Genomic DNA, 9662 nt, shown 5'->3' with positions numbered 1-9662 from the left:
ACTGCAGCAGAACAAAGGCTGCCCCCTTGCTTGGCTCATGGGTGGGAGGCCCTCGGCTCGGGGCTCCCCGCCCCCCACTCCCTCTCCCAGGCCCCGGGCTCACTCGGGCCTGCACCAAGCCTCGACCAGCGCTGGGAGTGAAAAGGGGCACCCTTCAGCGGTTGAGGGCAAACAAGAAGGCGAGAGAGAAGAAGACTCAACTTCAGATTTAAAAAATCAGAGAGAGGGAATCAACCTCCAGCCAAACGCCGTAAGTGAGCAGGCTTTTTATTCGCTGAGTGGGACGAAATGGTATTTATGACCAACAGGCCCTGGACTCGGCCCGAGTTGAGCCATTCGGGAGTTGCCCAAACTCTGGCAGCAGGGAGGGGGGCCCCGGGACTGCGGAGGTCAGACAACTTGCAGGGGAGAGTTTATTGCTCACCATTGGTGTGATTTTTTTTTTTAATCTACTTCATGTCGAGTGTCGTTTTGGAATTTTCATACCTGTTTCTGGGAAGATGATAACTTCAAACAGTATCTGTTAAGGTCAATTGTAGGCTTGGAATGGGGCTGTCCGCTGTGGGGCCCATTCATTCATTCATTCATTCATTCATTCATTCATTCAAGATTTATTAGGTGCCTTCCTTACCCATGACAAGCTGTTCTAGGCACTGGAGATAGAGCAGCGCACAAAGCAGCAAAGCTCCCTATCTTTATTATTATTATTATTTTAAAGATTTATTTATTTATTCATGAGAGACCCACAGAGAGAGAGAGAGAGAGAGAGAGGCAGAGACCAGGCAGAGAGAGAAGCAGGCTCCATGCAGGGAGCCTGACGTGGGACTCGATCCCGGGGCTCCAGGGTCACGCCCTGGGCTGAAGGCGGCGCTAAACTGCTGAGCCCCGTGGGCTGCCCCAAAGCTCCCTGTCCTAATGACGTTTAGAGTGTTGGCGGGAGAGACAGATAAACCACATAAACAGTAAATATATGTGGGAGGGGAATGTGCACTGAGAAGAAAAGCCCAGCCCCGAGTGTGGCGCGTCCGCTCGTAGCTAGCGCTCAGGAAAGGCTTCTTGGAGCTCTGAGCCATGCAGAGGCCTGGGGAGGTCCCGGGGGGGAGGGAAGGCCGCCCACCAGGTGGCCAGTGCTGCTTGGGTTGCCGTAGCCCAACATGACAGAGGACCCACGCGGCCACTTCCCACAGCTGGGGGATCCCAGATGGCCGCTGTCTGATGTCCCCGGCCTTCTGCGGGAACCTTCCGTGGGGCCTCTGCCTCTGTCTTTGCCTCTCTCTGTGTGTCTCTCATAAATAAATAAATAAAATCTTTTTAAAAAAATTGCTACTTGAAAAAAAAATTGCTATTTGAAATCCTAAGCCCCAGTGTGAAGGTATTTGGAGGTGGGGCCTTTAGGAGGTGATCAAGGCCTTTGGGATGGGACTCGTGGCCCTCGAAGATGCCCCAGAGGGCTCCCTCACCCCTTCTGCCGTGTGAGGATGTGGTGAAAGGACCAGGACTCGGGTTCTCGCAGGAACCTGGCCAAGCTGCTGTCTTGACCTTTGACTTCCCAGCCTTCAGAACCGTGAGAAATAAATTCCTGATGTTACAAACCGCCCTTGTCTATGGTACTTTCTTTTAAGCAGCCTGAAGGGACTCAGACACCGTTGGAGGAAATACAGGGGATGGAAAACAAACAAGCTACGCGGCACCGGGAGGAAACAGGCACATCCAGAATCTGGGACATTCTGCCACACAATTGGCCTGGTCTCTTACAAACAGCAGCAACAGCAACGTCATAAAAAATAAAAGGTCGAGAGAACTGTTCTAGATTGAAAGGGACATGTGGTCAAGTGGGACGCTCCCTCCTTGAGTGGAGCCCGGTTTGAACAGGCAAGCTCTGACTTTTTAGGGACACCTCGGGGAGTCCAAGGAGACTGGTTTTCAAATGGCGTTCAGATATTATCGTTCATTTTCGCGGGGGTGCCACTAGCACTGGGGTTAGTGAGAAGACCCCTGTGTTTTGATGTGACGCTGGCGTGTTGGGGGGCACATGGGAGGATAACCACCCTTTATTCAGAAATTGTTCAGCAAGGTAAATAAGTAAATAAAATCTAAGCTACCTAAGGTCTAGGACGGCTCAAGGAGGGAGAATGAGGTGCCCCGAGGGCCAGGGCTCGTGCCCTCTGGACCCCCGTGCTCCACACACCCGAACCCCTGCACCCCCTGCGTGTCCAGGAGGGCCGCGCGCCAGCGCAGGGCGTTCACTTGCTTCATGGAAGATGAGGAGTGAGCGGCAGCCTCTGTGGGACTGAGCTCTCCTCCCCTAACGTCTACCTCCCAGCTACCGTGGCAAGGCCACACTGAGGGGCGCCTGGGGGGCTCGGCGCGTCAGGCGTCTGCCTTCTGCTCTGGTATGATCGCAGGGCCCTGGGTTCGAGCCCGGAGTCAGGCTCCCTCCTCAGCGGGGAGTCTGCTTCTCCCTCTCCCTCTTCCTCATTGCTTATGCTCTTTCTCTCCCTCTCTCTCAAAAAAAAAAAAAAAAAGCCCACCACCAGACAGGACTTGCACAGGTCACGTTTTATGGAGACGCCCTGTGCGTTCCCTCTGGAGGGTCCGGGCACCCCTCTGCGGCCTGGGGCCCCCACAGAGACCCGGGGCCTGCTCGCGGGCCTCAGCAGGTCTGGGCCTCACCGTTCAGGTGGAAAGGCGGTGAATGGCCGGCCTGCTGCTCCCTAGTTACTTCTTGGACTGGGGGGCTGCACCCTAACTTAGGCCTGAGGTCCAGAGGCTCCCAGGGCGGGCAGAGCACACTGCGGGCGCCCAGGGGAACGCGGCGTCCTGATAATCTGAGCGCGCAGCATTTATTGAGCGCTTAGCGTCGCCACGTGTCCTGCTCAGTGTTTAACAGGACGTGTGTCCTGATTTCTCCTAAGAAGCCTGCTTTGGTCTTCTGCCCCCTGATTCCCACCCGCACCTTACAGGCTGGGTCTGGTGTCGCCGTCAGGGAGCGGCAGTGCCAGGCCTCGAAGCCTGCTGCCTCCTTGCTGCTGCTGTCCCGGGAGGGATGTTCAGGCCACCTCAGGAGCCCCGTGGCGGGGGCTGGTGACAGCTGGGGACAGCTAGCCAGGAAAGCTGCGGCTCCAGGTCCGTTTGTCGCCCCTCCCAAGCGCGCGCCCCTTCGCCGCCGCCCTGGACGGCCAGATGGACCAGTGTCACCTGCTGTGCAAGTGGCTGGGAGGACGGTCTCCGCAGAAGTGGGCGGTGGAGACACTACCCCTGGGTGACACCCCCTCGGCTGGGAAAACTGCCTCTGTTCTCTGCTCTCTGGTCTGCCCTTGGGGCCGCTGTTCCTGCGGGGGTCCCCCATCTCGGGAGCCGGGACCCACCACTGGCTGTCATCCTGCTCCTCTCTGTCCGCTCGGCTGAGGCCGACATTAGGTAAATACCAGTTGTCACCCGTGGGCTCTGCCCAGATTTGCCACCCTTGAATGCATCCTTTCAATAGGTGTTTGGTGACCCGGCCCGTGAGGTCCCGCCTGCCTCACAGATGTGAGGTTCCAGCCACAAAACAAAACAAAACAAAATCTGGGATGGGAAAGAAGAGTCCAGATTTCACTGCAAATGAAGCTTTCCAGAGCTGCTGACTCAGGAGTTTTCTTTCCAAACATCTGAAACAGCAAACAGATTGTAAATTAGGAGGGAGTTACAAGATAGTAGCCGAAGGGAAACGCCGCCTCCCCTTCGCGGGTCGGAGCCCAGGCCGCGCGGTGCCCGGGCGGGGGTGATTCCAGGGGCTGGGATCGGAGCCGGGATCCCGGCGGGATCGGGGCTGGGATCGGCGGCGGGATCGGGCAGGGATTGAGCCGGGATTGGGCTGGGATCCGGGCGGGATCGGGACTGGGATCAGGGCCGGGATCGGGGCCAGGATCAGGGCCAGGATCAAGCCGGGATCGGGCTGGGATCGTGACTGGGATCCAGGCCGAGATCGGGGGCAGGATCGGGGCTGGGATCTGGTGGGATCAGGGCAGGGATCGAGTCGGGATTGAGGCCAGGATCAGGGCTGGGATCAGGGCCGGGATCCGGGCGGGATCGGGACTGGGATCCGAGCAGGGGTTTGGCCGGGATCAGGCCCGGATCGAGGCCACGAGCCCGAGGGGCCGCCCGCCGAGTTCTGGCCTCTCCTGGGCCTGGCGGGGCGCGGCGTCTTCCCACGGAGGCAGGAGGCTGAAGGCTGGTCTGTGCCGCCGTCTTGAGCCCATGATTAGCGGCTCCCACCGGGTCACAGGTCCGGCCCCCAGGACAACTCCGCAGAAATAAAGTGAAACAAACCGTAAGCCCATCAAACTGCGGCTTCGGAGGAGCGGAGCCCGAGGGCTGGGACGGTCCGGGGCGCCCTGCTCCCCCCCACCCGCCCCAGGCACGGCAGCAGGGGGGGGTCGGGGGGGTTGAATCTAGCGGAAGGCGAGCGGGGTGTGGATCCCACCGCTGATGGGCCCCGGGGGATGGGGGGGTAAAGCGGGTGGCCGCCGTCATCATGGCCCAGCGGTGCCTTCAGGGTCCTCGTGGTCACCGGGGGAGTGACTGTCAGCGTGCCTTCCCTGGGGGTACCCAGCTTGTCTGAGGACCAACCCGGGGGTCACGTGGGGCCTTGCTCGGAGAGGCGTCCTTGCTGATTTCCCCCCAATTCCCAGACAACCACCTGGGGGGCATCCCCGGGAAGGGGGTGATTCTAGGTTTGGGGGTCTCCTGGCGAGCCGTGCACTTTCAGCCAGGGGCCACTGGCGGTGTAGACCACAGGGTCGGCCCGGAGTGGCCCCGATCCCCACTCGGCCGGCCCCTACTTGCTGCTTGCAGGGCAGGGGCTGAGGCAAAACCAGCCCCAGACAGATGGTTTCGGCCAAATGGAAGCCCCTGGGGCGGGCACGGTGCCTCGGCTGCTCCAGAGCTTGGAGGCCGAGTCCCCGAGCCACAGGACAGGATATGTTGTGGGGAAAACCACATGGGGCTTGCGGGGGGCTTGCGGGGGGCTTGCGGGGGGCTTGTGGAATTTGCAGGCATAGGCAAAGCACAGATTCTGGAAGGATCCCCGTGCACCTCACCAGGGGGCTGATGCATGAACTAGTTTAGGAAGCGGACGAGGTGAGGGTTTGCCCAGGTGGCGGCGCCGAGCGGGGGCCCGAGGCCAACAGGGGCAGACACTGTCCCTAAGTGCCCTCGGGCCTCGCAGCCTGAGGAGAGCCAAGGGCCGCCCCGAAGTGCCCAGAGGTGCCGTCGGCCCTCCGCGGCCCGGCCGCTGCCGCTCTAGGGAAGCGTTCAGCCTTCGGACCAGACGGCTTGGGTTCTAGACTCTCCTCCTCTGGCTGAGTGACCTTGGCCGTTCCACGTTCTAGGCCTCGGTTGCCTCACCAGGGAACTGGGGCGAGGACAGCTGGGGTGCCTCTCAGGGCTCCGGGGAGGCGGGGGACAGAACGGGAGCGCCGCCCGCGTCTGGGCCTCAGGTGGGCTGGTGACGCTTGCTGAGCCCTGGGGGCTGGGGAGCTGCCGCGTGGGTGAGGGGGGCCCGGTGGGGGCGCCGGAAGGGCTCCCGGGAGGGGCCGGCAGGTGAGCGCATCCCGCAGCGGGGCCCGGGGGGCACAGGGTGAAATCGCAGGTGCCGCGCCGCGGTCACACGGTCACACGGTCACACGGTCACGGGTCTTATGTGAAGTCATCTGAGAAATGCTCTTCTCAGGGGCGCAGGGGGTGGGGGTAGGGGCTCGGGGTGGAGCATCTGCCTTTGGCTCAGGTTGTGATCCCAGATCCTGGGATCGAGTCCCACGTGGGGCTCCCTGCATGGAGCCTGCTTCTCCCTCTGCCTGTGTCTCTGCCTCTCTCTCTCTCTGTGTCTCTCATGAATAAATAAAATCTTAAAAAAAAAAAAAAAAAAAAAAAAGAAATACTCCTCTGAGCTAGAGCCTGGGCCGGAAGGATAAGCTGAAACAACGGGTAACTGACATATAAGACTCCGGGGGTCAGGCTGACTTACTGTCAGGAACAGCACTGCCGGAGTCTGTGGGGACCCTGGGTCTCCACTGAGAAGTCCTACCGGTCCTGCCAGCCATCAGAGCGAGCTTGGTGGTGCCCCCGTCTTCTGGGACTCGCAGCTCCCTTGAGGTCCCTACAAATGTGGCTCAGGCACAGGCTGGCCTAGCCACCCCTCCAAGGGGGGGAGATGCGGGAGGCTGCAGATGAAAAGACCGGGAGTCAGGAAAACCGTTTTCAGGTCCTGCCTCTGGTTATAGATGCGTAATGTTGGGCAAGTCGATTTCCTGTGTAGACTTCCCATTTCCTCAGCTTGGAGAATTGAATCATCCTTGGCTTTTTGAAATTTGCAATCTGCAACACCCCCGTCCCCCGACATAGAGGCCTGATGAGTCACTGCAGGGGCCAGCCCTCCCCTCCCCCACTGCAGGGCCCCTGGGGCTGGTTTCTGGGCATCTGTCTCGTTCATCTCCCAGCCCGAGAATTCTGTGGTTCTCTGAGGTTTCTTCCTACCTTAGTTTTCAATTCTATAGACTCTGAACTACCTGAGACTCGGAAAAGGGATTTGTTCCACACGCTACAGCTGGTTAGTGGAGAACTCTCTTTAGAACACACGACCCCCAGCTCCATCCCTTGTCCCTTCTACCTCCCCAGGTGCTCTCTTCTACCATCCAGGATTGTGTCCTAGCATCTGTTCCTCCCAGGTCCCAGTAAACTTGTGTTGCTGCTCACTATAGATTCCTTCCCCCTCTTAAATCTTTTTTTTTTTTTTTTAAACTCATATAAGACACACAGAAAAGGGCAGAGATACTGGCAGAGGGAGAAGCAGGCTCCACACGGGTAGCCCGATGTGGGACTCGATCCCAGGATCCCGGGATCACGTCCTGAGCCGAAGGCAGATGCTCAACCGCTGAGCCACCCAGGTACCCCGATTCCTTCCCCTCTTAGAACACCAGGAAGTCAACAGATCCCGTCCTGAGACAGTGACCCTGGAATCCACTTCCCTAGGTATTACTGTAACTCAGTGAAACACTGCATGCAGTGAAAAATGAGGCCCAGCTCTGCAGATGTCCTAGGGCCTGTTCTCTCCTTCTTCCTACCAGACTCCCATTTAGAGGCTGCCCAGAACACAGGTCCTCCCCAGTCTCTTTTGTAGCCAGATACGGCGCTGCCACCACGTTCTGGCCACAAGGTAGTAATTAGAGTTATTTTGTAGACCTTATGGAAAGTGCTCTTACGGAGAGGGAGAATGCTCTCTTCTTCGCTCTTCCCTCACTGATGGCTGGAACATAGGGCTAGTGGCCGAACCATCTGCAGCCACCTTGGACCATGAGGTAGACACCACGTGTGGGTGGTGGCGGAACAACGAGATAGTCAAGAGCGTCAGTCACCGGTGATCTCGCGGAGCCCCGTCGCCAGCCCTAGCCTGCAAGACAAACGAACCTCAATGGTTTAAGCCGCCATTACCAGGTCTCATCAACCCTGGGCCTTGACCGTAGACGGCATGAGCTGGTGTGTCACTAACACAAAGACCCCTGCCGGTGAAATGGGTGCCCCTCCAACTGTAGGGCACATTCCAATCTCGGAGCAGCTCCGAAGTATGACAGAAGTATGAATCTTATTACACGGAATGCAGTATTTTGGGTTTTTGTTACTCACAGCCAAACCTAATCCTAACGGATTCAAGAAACGCGAGGGAACGAAGTGGCAGGTTCTAAATAGAGAACATGATAATCATGTAGAGGGAAGAACAAGCTTCTATATAAAAGCATGACTCACAAAAATAGTAGTGACACATGACTCAATTTAGGGACATTTCTCCCATATTTCCCAGTCTGGATTAAATGGGGACCTAGGTACGGCTGCTGGGGTTTGACCAGCAAGGGGAGATGCGAGGCTGGGGGCTGAGGGGAGCTGGCTTGAAGGCGTCGAGGACACAAAGCTGACGGCTACACCGGTGTCCACTGCGCGTGGCCGGCTTTCAGGGCCTCTGCTCTCTGGTTTCTTCTCCCGGCTCTGCAGGGCCCGCCCGGTTGACGAGAAAGACGAGGGTCAGCTGCTGTTTGCCGCCACGGCTCTCCCTGGGCTGACAGACCCCGGGACGCTGGAGGCGCTCCCCGCACTGCCGCGGCCTTCGGGCTCGGTGGGGGCACTTCCGGTCAAGGCGAGTCGGCCTTTAACCTGTGAGAATGCGAGGCGGACGTGCCTGCTGTGACGAAAACATCGAAGGCCCATAGGACAGACAAGCAGGGAATCTGGCTTGTCAGATTTATTTTGTGATTTTTATTTGTTCATTTATTTGTATTTAGTTTTTTAGAATGTGGTTCTAAGAAGACATATCCATTGTGGGTGTCACTGAGGCAGGGCCACTTCGAGGACGAAGACTCCCTGGACCACTTCTTTTTTTTTTTTGTTTTAAGTTTTATTTATTTATGATAGTCACACACACACAGAGAGAGAGAGAGAGAGAGAGAGAGGCAGAGACACAGGCAGAGGGAGAAGCAGGCTCCATGCACCGGGAGCCCGACGTGGGATTCGATCCCGGGTCTCCAGGATCACGCCCTGGGCCAAAGGCCGGTGCCAAACGGCTGCGCCACCCAGGGATCCCCATCCCTGGACCACTTCTAAATAACAACGCCATCCCTTGTTACTTGCCAGGATCCTTCCTCCTCCTCCGATGGCTTCTTGAATCTACTGGGATGGGGGGGTGTGTGGGGAGCATCACAGGTTTCGCTGCCTCTAGGTTCTGGCTACGTTGGCTCTTTCCTCACGTGACAAGCGTTCTACATTTATTAGAACAGAGCAGCCCCACGGGAGGGTAGTACCGTGCCCTTTTAAGTCTCAGAGAGGCTGATGACCTTTCTCACAGGAACGCAGCTAATCCACGGCTGGGAGAGGCTGCCATTATGGTTTGGTCTCAGGGTAGAAGCAGCCCTTTGGGCTCTAGTTACTGCAACTGGTGAAGTTCTGCTGAGTGCTTCTATCCTTCCACTCGGAAGGGTCACTGAGGACTTGGGACTATTCGGAGAGAACCCCCAAAACCCTCCAGAAAAGTTGGGGAGATGGCGGGTGGAGGATGGAGAGGCGCCGTCACTCCAGGCTGTGCTTGCAACGGGGGTCCCACAGCCCGGGTGAACCCGGCAGCACAGGACTGTTGGTGAGGGAGGGGCCGAGGCTTCCACCGGAGTCTCCCCACAGGCTGAGGGCCGCTGTCGGGCGGGCTGCCACTCTCTGATGAAATAGGTCATGTGACTCAGCTGACACAACAGCTAGTAACAATATTTATATATTTTTAAAGATCTTGAGAGTGAGCGAGAGAGAAAGTGAGAGACACAAGCAGGGAGGAGAGGGAGAAGCAGGCTCCCTGCCGAGCAGGGAGGCAATGCGGGACTCGACCCCAGGACCCTGGGATCACGGCCTGAGCCGAAGGCAGACGCTCAACCACTGAGCCACCTGGGCACCCGGCTAATAACAATATTTAAAGATTACCTTGTAGAAATTTCCTGCTCACCTTGATATCATGCATGTATTTTCTGGAAAAGACAGAAATTCCCTGTAAACCCTTATTTAATCTTGCCAATTCTGATGAAGATACATTTATAGTGAATCATGGGAATTTCTTTTATAATCTCATGTTTTACATAAAAACGGCTCCCCTT

General features: G+C 57.5%; 1 long non-coding RNA gene across 2 annotated transcripts; it reads right to left on the bottom strand.

Moving 5' to 3' along the window:
* Nucleotides 1-268: 268 nt before the first annotated feature.
* LOC125755967 (uncharacterized) lies at nucleotides 269-8141 on the bottom strand. 2 transcript variants are annotated; one of them, XR_007413650.1, is made up of 4 exons: nucleotides 7783-8141; nucleotides 7242-7429; nucleotides 6008-6203; nucleotides 269-4285 (listed from the first exon to the last, which is right to left on the bottom strand). It is a non-coding gene; the product is annotated as an uncharacterized LOC125755967 (long non-coding RNA). The 2 variants fall into 2 exon arrangements; XR_007413649.1 differs by having other exon boundaries at nucleotides 7242-8141.
* Between the last annotated feature and the right edge of the window lie 1521 nt (nucleotides 8142-9662).

Source organism: Canis lupus, chromosome 10 (assembly GCF_003254725.2).
Source record: "Canis lupus dingo isolate Sandy chromosome 10, ASM325472v2, whole genome shotgun sequence".
Lineage (NCBI taxonomy): Eukaryota > Metazoa > Chordata > Mammalia > Carnivora > Canidae > Canis > Canis lupus.
The sequence above is the reverse complement of the archived record's forward strand: the minus strand, read 5'-3'. Positions and strand labels throughout refer to the sequence as shown.